Source organism: Penaeus monodon, chromosome 40 (genome assembly GCF_015228065.2).
Source record: "Penaeus monodon isolate SGIC_2016 chromosome 40, NSTDA_Pmon_1, whole genome shotgun sequence".
Classification (NCBI taxonomy): domain Eukaryota; kingdom Metazoa; phylum Arthropoda; class Malacostraca; order Decapoda; family Penaeidae; genus Penaeus; species Penaeus monodon.
The window spans coordinates 13,151,357-13,161,356 of NC_051425.1; positions in this window are offsets into that span (position 1 = coordinate 13,151,357).

Sequence of the window (10,000 nt, forward strand, 5' to 3'; positions counted from 1 at the left end):
ATATATATATATATATATATATATATATATATATATATATATTATATATATATATATATATACACACACAGGTATATGTATTTCTTTAACTATTTATTCATCCATTTAAATGCTTATATTTATGTACGAGAGACACAGAGAGAAACAATTAGACACACTAAAAATTCCTTTATGCCACTTAAAAAACACTTCATTAGCAACAGGATTTACGTTTGACTGTTGCCTGTTCCATACAAACACAACATTAATTACTGAGTTTATGACTGTGATATCATATTTTTGTATGATCTGGGTTTGTTTACAAGGCTTTGTGATTTATGATTATGAATTCTCGAACGTCGCGCTGCCCGATTTTCTCATAATGCATGATTCATGAATCACAAATGTTATATACAGGTAGATAGCTAGATTGATGGATTGACAGATGTACAGGTGGATATATAGACAGATGGATGGATAGAAAGATAGGTTGATGGACATACAGCTTGATGTGTGTATATATAGAGAGAGACTGCTAGAAATATGGAGACACAGTTGGATGGGTAGATAGATACATGGATAGACAGACAGACAGGCATGTAGATAAATGTATATAGATGTAGATAAAGTTGTGCTTTTATGTAAGTACGAGAGAGAGAGGGAGAGAGAGAGAGAGAGTGTGTGTGTGTGTGTGTGTGTGTCTGTGATTTTAAAATCGATTTTTTTCCTCAGTCTATAGTACTCATATATGTAGGAATTCTGCCGCGGACCCCCCCCCCCAAAAAAAAAAAAAAAAAAAATCCCCACATTCTTGGCCCCGACAGCGAGGGAGGGTGTGAAAGGTGCCAGGGAAATTGCGGGGTGAACTAACAATGATATAGTAACAATGATAATGGCTCACTATACTGTTCATTGCAGGCGGCTGCGACCCCCTAATGGGAGGGCTAGCGACCCACTACCTCCGCCCAGGAAAACGAAAAATCCTCCACATATATACGACCTACATGCGGGGAGAACACGGCAACATATAACCTAGGAATTACAAGATACTATAAGATGCCGCTGTGCTGGGAGGGTGATGGAGGTGCTAAATCCTAGGCTGTAGGATACATTGAGGCTTCAGCCCGTAGGACGTGGTGCTGCCTCACGTTCAGATCCTGGTTATGCATGAGGAACTGCAGGTCCGTCTCATTGCTGTTGTGGTCCCCGCAGATCATGGTTTCACGATCTCGCGAATACACGTTTACTCAATAGATGGCGACACAGGCAGTAGAGAAACTATATGGGATAATTACTGCCATTTAGTGTCTGATACTACCATACGTCCTCCTGATTTATGTGTATATTTCCACTCCATCATCTTATATCATCGCCACGCCGCAGGGCATTGGTGTTCCCTCGTGCGACCCACCGAGATGAGTGCGATGCTGTCGGCTTCATTGTTTATCTAGAATATCTTACTTTCTACTCAGTATACAATGCTGGCTATGTCACAGGTTAGTATGCTGCCTCTCTGGGTACATTGCAACATCCCTGTGATTCTCTCATGCTCGGTACATTCCAATATCCTTGTGATTCTCTCATACGCTGTCTACTTGTACATACATGGTCGATTCTTTGTGTTCCACGGCCGGGGTTGAGGGTCGGCTATGGGACAGACTAAAACGAATGTTGAAAAACGAATGTAGGAAAACGAATGACAAGCATAACACTGTCAACAGTGGGATGATACGGTTTTGAGCAAAATCAAAGTGGAATGTCAGTGTCTCCAGTGTTCTGAAAGTGGAATGTCAGTGTTTCCAGTGTTCTGAAAGTGGAATGTCAGTGTTTCCAGTGCAAAGAGAGCGGAATGTCAGTGTTTTCAGTGCAAAGAAAGCGGAATGTCAGTGTTTCCAGTGCTAAGAAAGCGGAATGTCAGTGTTTCCAGTGCTAAGAGAGCGGAATGTCAGTGTTTCCAGTGCTAAGAGAGCGGAATGTCAGTGTTTCCAGTGCTAAGAAAGCGGAATGTCAGTGTTTCCAGTGCTAAGAAAGCGGAATGTCAGTGTTTCCAGTGCTATGAAAGCGGAATGTCAGTGTTTCCAGTGCTAAGAAAGCGGAATGTCAGTGTTTCCAGTGCTATGAAAGCGGAATGTCAGCGTTTCCAGTGCTAAGAGAGCGGAATGTCAGTGTTTCCAGTGCTAAGAAAGCGGAATGTCAGTGTTTCCAGTGCTAAGAAAGCGGAATGTCAGTGTTTCCAGTGCTAAGAAAGCGGAATGTCAGCGTTTCTAATGCTAAGAAAGCGGAATGTCAGTGTTTCCAGTGCAAAGAAAGCGTAATGTCAGCGTTTCCAATGCTAAGAAAGCGGAATGTCAGTGTTTCCAGTGTTAAGAAAGCGGAATGTCAGCGTTTCCAGTGCTAAGAAAGCGGAATGTCAGTGTTTCCAGTGCTAAGAAAGCGGAATGTCAGTGTTGCCAGTGCTAAGAAAGCGGAATGTCAGTGTTTCCAGTGCTAAGAGAGCGGAATGTCAGTGTTTCCAGTGCTAAGAGAGCGGAATGTCAGTGTTTCCAGTGCTAAGAAAGCGGAATGTCAGTGTTTTCAGTGCTAAGGAAGCGGAATGTCAGTGTTTCCAGTGCTAAGAAAGCGGAATGTCAGTGTTTCCAGTGCTAAGAAAGCGGAATGTCAGTGTTTCCAGTGCTAAGAGAGCAGAATGTCAGTGTTTCCAGTGCTAAGAGAGCGGAATGTCAGTGTTTCCAGTGCTAAGAGAGCGGAATGTCAGTGTTTCCAGTGCTAAGAAAGCGGAATGTCAGTGTTTCCAGTGGTAAGAAAGCGGAATGTCAGTGTTTCCAGTGTTCTACAAATGGAACGTCAGTGTTTCCTGTATTCTGGAAGCAGAATGTCAGTGTTTCCAGTATTTTGAAAGCGGAATGTGAGTGTTTCCAGTGCTCTGAAAGCGGAATGTCAGTGTTTCTGAACACTGGAAACTCTGACATTCCACTTTGATTTTGCTCATATCATCACACTGTTTACAGTGTTATGCTTGTCATTCGTTTTCCTTCATTCGTTTTAGTCTGTCCCGTCGGCTGTCCCCTGATCCATTTTATTTTAATAATATAGTCATGCATTTACGGTATTCCACTCATATTTTACCCCGCAGTTTCCCTGGAACCTCTCATGCCCTCCCCTACCGTCGGGGCCAAGGTTGTCGCTTATATGGCGGGGGTCCGTGGCATAATTTCGGTATATTTGGATAGCAAAATATACCTAACCTAAGCAGAGAGTGAGAGGAATCTATCGATACGAAACACGTCGTAGTATACATATAGATATATAGGTAAATTGACTGACAAATATACATATATATATATATATATATATATATATATATATATATATATATACATATATATAGATATAGATATATAAATGTGTGTGTGTGGATGGGGAGGGGCTCTCTTGTGTGTGAATTATCCTTAGTTTGTATCAAAGTTAACGCTCCTAAAGAAAACGGATGTGTGACTTCAATAAGAAAACCGCGAAATCAAATTGGATGGGAAACTTTGATAGATTAGATTCTCGTAAACTACACACACACACACACACACACACACACACACACACACACACACACACACACCAGCACACACCCCCACACGACACACACACACACACACACACACACACACACACCACACACACACACACACACATACACCACACACCACAGCACACACTCACGACACACACACACAACACACACATCACACACCACTATATATAATATATATATATTATATATAATAATATAGATATCTTATATCTATATAATATATATATAGTGTATAATATATAATATATGTTACTTGTGTGTGCGTGTTTTCTCTTTGTCTGTGTTAATAATTAAATAATAGATAAAAAAAGAAATGTAATACACACACACATCCACACACACACACACACACACACACACACACACACACACACACACAACACCCACACACACACAATATATCTATATATAGTATATTATATATAGTATATATATATATTTATATATATATATATATACATATATATATAATATATATATTTATTTATCTATTTATTTATTTATTTGTATATATGCGTGTGTGTGTGTGTGTGTGTGTATGTGTGTGTGTATGTCTGTATACATACAAAAGTACCCATTGTGAATTATCTGTCAAAACTTGATGTCAAAATAAGTCGATGACTCTACTGGCCTTCAGTGTGTTGCCGACTTGGTGAGTTGATTAGATTAAAGTGGTTGTAGACGAATTGAATATTTGTAAGGTAACTATTAGTCATGGAATAAATTAATTTTCTTTTATTGATTTTTTGGAAATGCGGGGGTGGGTAGGGAAAGAGGGAGGGAGGGAGAGAGAAAGAGAAGGAGGGAGAAAGAGAGGGAGGGAGGCAGAGAGAAAGAGAGGGAGGGAGAGAGAGAAAGAGAGAGAAAGAGGGAGGGAGGAGAGAGAGGGAGAGAGAAAGCGGGGGGAGATGAGAGAGAGAGAGAGAGAGAGAGAGAGAGAAAGAGAGAGAGAGAGAGAGAGAAACAAGAGGGAGGGAGAGAGAGAGAGAGGAGAGAGAGGGAGAGAGAGAGAGAGAGAAGAGAAAGAGAGGAGGAGAGAGAGAGAGAGAGAAGAGAGGAGGAGAGAGAGAGAGAGAAGAGAGGGAGGGAGAGAGAGAGAGAGAAGGAGGGGGGAGAGAGAGAAAGAAGGGAGGGAGGAGACAGGGAGAGAGAGAAAGGAGAGAGGAGAGAGAGAGAGAGAAAGAGGAGGGAGAGAGAGAGGGAGGGAGGGAGAGAGAGAAAGAGAGGGAGGGGGAGAGAGAAAGAGAGGGAGGGAGAGAGAGAGAGGGGAGGGAGGAAGGGAGAGAGAAAGAGAGGAGGAAGGTAGGGAGAGAGAGCGAGAGAACAGAGGGAGGGAGGAGAGAGAAAGAGAGGACGGAGGGAGAAAGGAGAGGAAAGAGGGGAGGAGGGAGAGAGGAGAGAGAAAGAGGGAGGGAGTGGAGATGGAGAGAGAAAGAGAGGAAGAGGAGGGAGGAGAGAAAAAAGGGGGAGGAGGAAGGGAAAAAAAGGAGGGAGAGGGGGAGAGAGAAAAAAAGGGGGAGGGGGGGAAAAAAAAAGAAAAAGGGGAGAGAGAAAAAAAAAAAAAGAGGAAAAGAAAAAAGAAGGGGGGAAAAAAAAAAAAAAAAAAAAAAAAAAAAAAAAAAAAAAAAAAAAAAAAAAAAAAGAAAAAAAAAAAAAGGAAAAAAAAAAAAAAAGGGGAAGGAAAGGGGAGAAGGGGGAAGAGAAAGAGGGGGGGGTGAACGCTTTTGGTTTTGGGGAAGCCTTGTTGTGGGGTTTTAGAGCTGTTTTGTAAAAACCCTGTGGTTGTTTTTTAAAAACTTTTTTGTTTTAGAAAAAATTTTTTTTTTGGGTTAAAAATGTTTTTTTTTTATTAACTTTTTTTGGTTTTTAATTTTTTTTTTTGTTAAAAAAAATTAAGGTTTGGTTTTAAAATGTGTGTTTTAAAAACCTGTTTTTTTTTGTGAAAAAAAAAAAAAAAAAAAAAACTTGTTTTTTTTTTTTTAAAACGTTTTTTTTTTTTAGAATATTGTTTTTTTAAAAAATTTTTTTGTTTTAAAGCATTTGGGTGTGTTGGGGAAACCCTTTTGTTTTGGTGGAAGGCCGGGTTTGTTGTGTGTGTTAGGAAGGCCGTTTGTTTGGTTGTTTTGTGTTTTTTGGGTTAGGAAGGCCTGGTTTGTTGTGTGTGTTAGGGGGCCTTTGGGGGGTTTTTTGTGTGTGTTAGGAAGGCCTGGTTTTTTTGTGTGTGTTGGGGAAAGGCCTGTGTTTTTTGGGTTGTTAGGAAGGCCTTTTTTTTGTTTGGGGGTTGGTTGTGTGTTTTAGGGGGGCCTTGTGTTTTTGTGTGTTGTTAGGCCTGTTTTTGTTGTGTGTGTTGGGAAGGGGCACGTGTTTTTTGTTTTTGGTTAGGAGGACTGTTTTTGTTTGTGTTTGGGAAGGCACTGTGTTTGTTGGGGGTTTGGGTGTTAGGAAGGCACTGGTTTGTTTGTGTTTTTTAGGAAGGACTGGTTTTTTGGGGGTGTGGTGGAAGGGCCTGTTTTTTTTGTGTTGTTAGAAGGGCAGTGTTTTTTGTGTGGTTGGAAGGCATGTTTTTTTTGTGTGTGGGGAAGGCCGGTTTTGTTGTGTGTTTTGGGAAAGGGACTGTGTTTTGTTGTGTGTGTTGGAAGGCACTGTGTTTGTTGTGGGGTTTTTTAGGAAGGCACGGGGTTTTTGTTGTGTGTTTTGGGAAGGCACTGTTTTTTTGTTGTTGGGAAAGGGGCACTGTGTTTGTTTTTTGTGTTTTTGGGGAAAAGGCACTGTGTTTGTTTGGTGTTGGGAAGCCTGTGTTTGTTGTGTTGTTAGGAAGGCATGTTTTTTGTTGGGGGGTGTGTTGGGGGGGAGGAAAGTGTTTGTTGTGTTTTGGGAAGGCATGGTTTTTTGTGTGTGTTAAAAAGGCCTGTGTTTTTTGGTGTGTGTTAGGAAGGCCTGTGTTTGTTGTGTGGTTAGGAAGCCTGTTTTTTTGTTGTGTGTTTTGGGAAAGGCACTGGTTTGTTGTGGTTTTTAGGAAGGCACTGTGTTTGTTGTGTGTGTTAGGAAGGCACTGTGTTTGTTGTGTGTGTTGGAGGGCACTTGGTTTTTTGTGGTGGTTTAGGAAAGGCACGTGTTTTTTTTTGGTGTGGGGTTGGGGGGGGGGGGGTTGGAAGGGACTTTTTTGGGGTTTGTGGTTGGGAAAGGGCCCACTGTGTTTGTGTGGTGTTGGGAAGGGATGTGTTTTGTTTTGGTTGGAAAGGCCCTTGGTTTTTTTGGTGTGTTAGGAAGGCCTGTTGTTTGTGTGTGTTAGGAAGGCACTGTGTTTGTTGTGTGTGTTAGGAAGGCACTGTTTGTGTGTTTTTTTTGGGAAGGCACTTTTGTTTTTTGTGTGTGTGGTAGGAAAGGGCACTGGGGGGTGTTTCCTTTTTGTGGGGTTGGGAAATTGGGGGTTTTTGTGTTAAAATGTTTTTGTGTTTTTTTGGTAGGAAGGAAACGTGTTTGTTGTGTGTTTAAACACTGGTTTTTTGTTTGGGGGGGGTGTGTTTTTTGGGGGTTTGGGAAGGGGCCCGGGTTTTTTTTGGGGGGTGGTTTGTTTTTTGGGAAAGGCACTGGTTTGTTTTTGGGGGGGTTTTTTTTTTTTTAAAGGCCTTTTTTTTGTGTGTTTTGGGGCCGGTGTTTTTTTTTTTTTGGGTTTTTTCCGGGTTTTTTTTGTTTTTGTTTTTGTTTTTCCGGTTTGTTTTTTGGGGCCTTTTTTTTTTTTTTTTTTTTTTTTTTCTTTTTTTTTTTTTTTTTTTTTTTCCTTTTTTTTTTAAAAATTTTTTTTTTTTCCTTTTTTTTTTTTTTTTTGTTTTTTTTGGGGAAGGCCTGGTTTTTTTTGGGGGTTTGGGAAAGGGCACTGTGTTTTTTGTGTTTTTGGGAAGGCACGGGGTGTTTTTTGTTGTGTGTGTGAGGAAGGCCCGGTGTTTGTTGTGTGTGTTAGGAAAGGCACTTTTTGTTTGTGTGGTTAGGAAGGCTGTGTTGTTTGTTGGGGAAGGCACTGTGTTTGTTGTGTGTGTTAGGAAGGCACTGTGTTGACAGTCTCAGCTGATGCAACTCGGACAGATGATTGACACGTCAGGTGCAAGAGGCATTGCAACGTGAGCCTAATATTTAACGTCTTCCCTGCTCTTTTACTGCGATCTCTTTGGGCTTGAAAATGATTTGCAATGTCATGTCAATCTGTTTTTTTTTTTTTTTTTTTTTTTTTTTTTTTTTGGGGGGGGGGGTTTTTCTCGTTGCTTGAATTCTGTTTTTTTTGTATTGTTTTTATAATCATTTTTATAAATTGGATTTTTATTATTATTATTTTTTAATTATTATTTATTTTTATTTATCACCACCTCATCATCTATATAATCATATCTCATCATCATCATCATCACACATCATCATCTCATCATCATCATCATCATCTCTATCATCATCCAATTATTGTAATTATCATTATGATTATTACTGTTATTATTATCTTTATCATTATGATTATTACTGTTATTATTATCTTTATCATTATTGTCATCATTATTGTCTCTATTAGCTTATCATTGTTATTATTACTGTCTTCATTACCATTACGGTTATTATTATCGTTATTAATTTTTATCATAACTTTATTTTTTTTCATTATTTTATTACTTTTTATTGAGGTGTTGGTGGTGTTGTGTGTGTGTGTGTGTGTTGTGTGTGGGTGTGTTGGTTTTTGGGTGTGGTGGTGTGTGTGGGGTTTGTGGTGTTGGTGTTTTGTGTATGTGTTTCCGGCCCTTTAAAAAGCAAAAACGGGGCTATCTTGATTGGCCTTGGGTAAGAGAACCATTTGGGGATACCGTCCCCCTCCCAAAAGGGAAAAAAAAGGGGTTTCCCATTTTAGTGTTTTTTCTAAAACCATTGCATAATCAATTGAGTGGTTTTTGGACATATGCGTCCCCTTACTTAGACTATCAGTCGTTAAAGAAATAGTTATATTTTGTGTTTATTTTCTATCTGTATTTTGGGGTTTAGTGTGACTCAGACATCTCTTAAAACCCCCCCCATTTTATTTGAGGTTTTAAATGAAAACCTTTTAAAATGTTGTGTTTTTGTTGTTTTTTTTGATTTTTTCAAACTGCTTTCAGTGATAATTCAAATATTTGTAATCTGTCTCGAAAACCCATTCACCACAAGAAAATACATCTCTCTCCTCATTATATAGATAAATAAATAAATAAATACCTGCTAATAAAAAAAAAAATTTTTTTCTTTTTTTTTCCATTGATAGAATCCGAAAATTTTTAAAAAGAATAGTTGGGGATCCACTCATGGCTTCTACCCCGAGATTTTTCCACAAAAATTTTCGAGAATTTAACACTCAAACCGACCAAAAACCATTTACAAAAAATATATATATAAATAAATAAATAAATAAGATAAAAAAATAATAACAACGATGATATTACTAATAACAACACCAACAACAACAAAAAAAATAATAAAAAAAAAATAATGAAATAATAATAAAAATAATAAGAAATAATAATAATAATAAACATATCATCATCATCATCTCATATCAAACTATCATCATCATCATCATTTTTAAATAATGTAAAAGATAGTAAAAAAATGATGGTGAAATAAAAATAATGATGGGAAATAATAAAATAAAAAATAATAAAATAAAAATAATAATAATAATAATAAATATATATATAGATAAATAACAAATAAAAATAATACATTCATATATAAATAACGCAAAAAATGAACTCTTCTTGGGCACTGAACATGCTCAGCACACCTCTCTGAAGTAGGGTTGCGACAGTGCCGTTGATAAAAGATAGGTAGTTCCCACCGGAGCCACATCCCCTGCGCGCGCGTGGTCTTGTGCAAAACCCTTAGCAGTCGTGGCGATTGTTAGTTTCTTGCGTGAATGGTCTCTTTAGGTGCCCGGTGAGTATATTTAGTATTAGTGTATACTACACGAACACACACACACCACACACACAGGGGTGTGTGTGTGTGTTTTATACATGAAATATTTAGATCTACATTTGAATGTCTACGTCTACCAAAGTCATCTATATAAGTGAAAGGTGTGATGTATGGGTTTTGATATTACCTATATATATTACATATATATATAATATATAATATATATTTTTATAAATATTAAAAATATATATTAAAATATATATTAGTTATATGATTATATATGTATATATATTGTATGTATAATTTTTATATTTTTATAATATATATATATAGTATATATTTTATTTAATATTGTTTATAAGATATTATATGATATATGTAATATGTATAATTGTAATATATGAAAATATATATTGTATATATGTATTATAGTAATTAATATTATATATTATTTTGTATAATATATATATAATTTTAAGATATATATAATATTTTAATTTTATTATA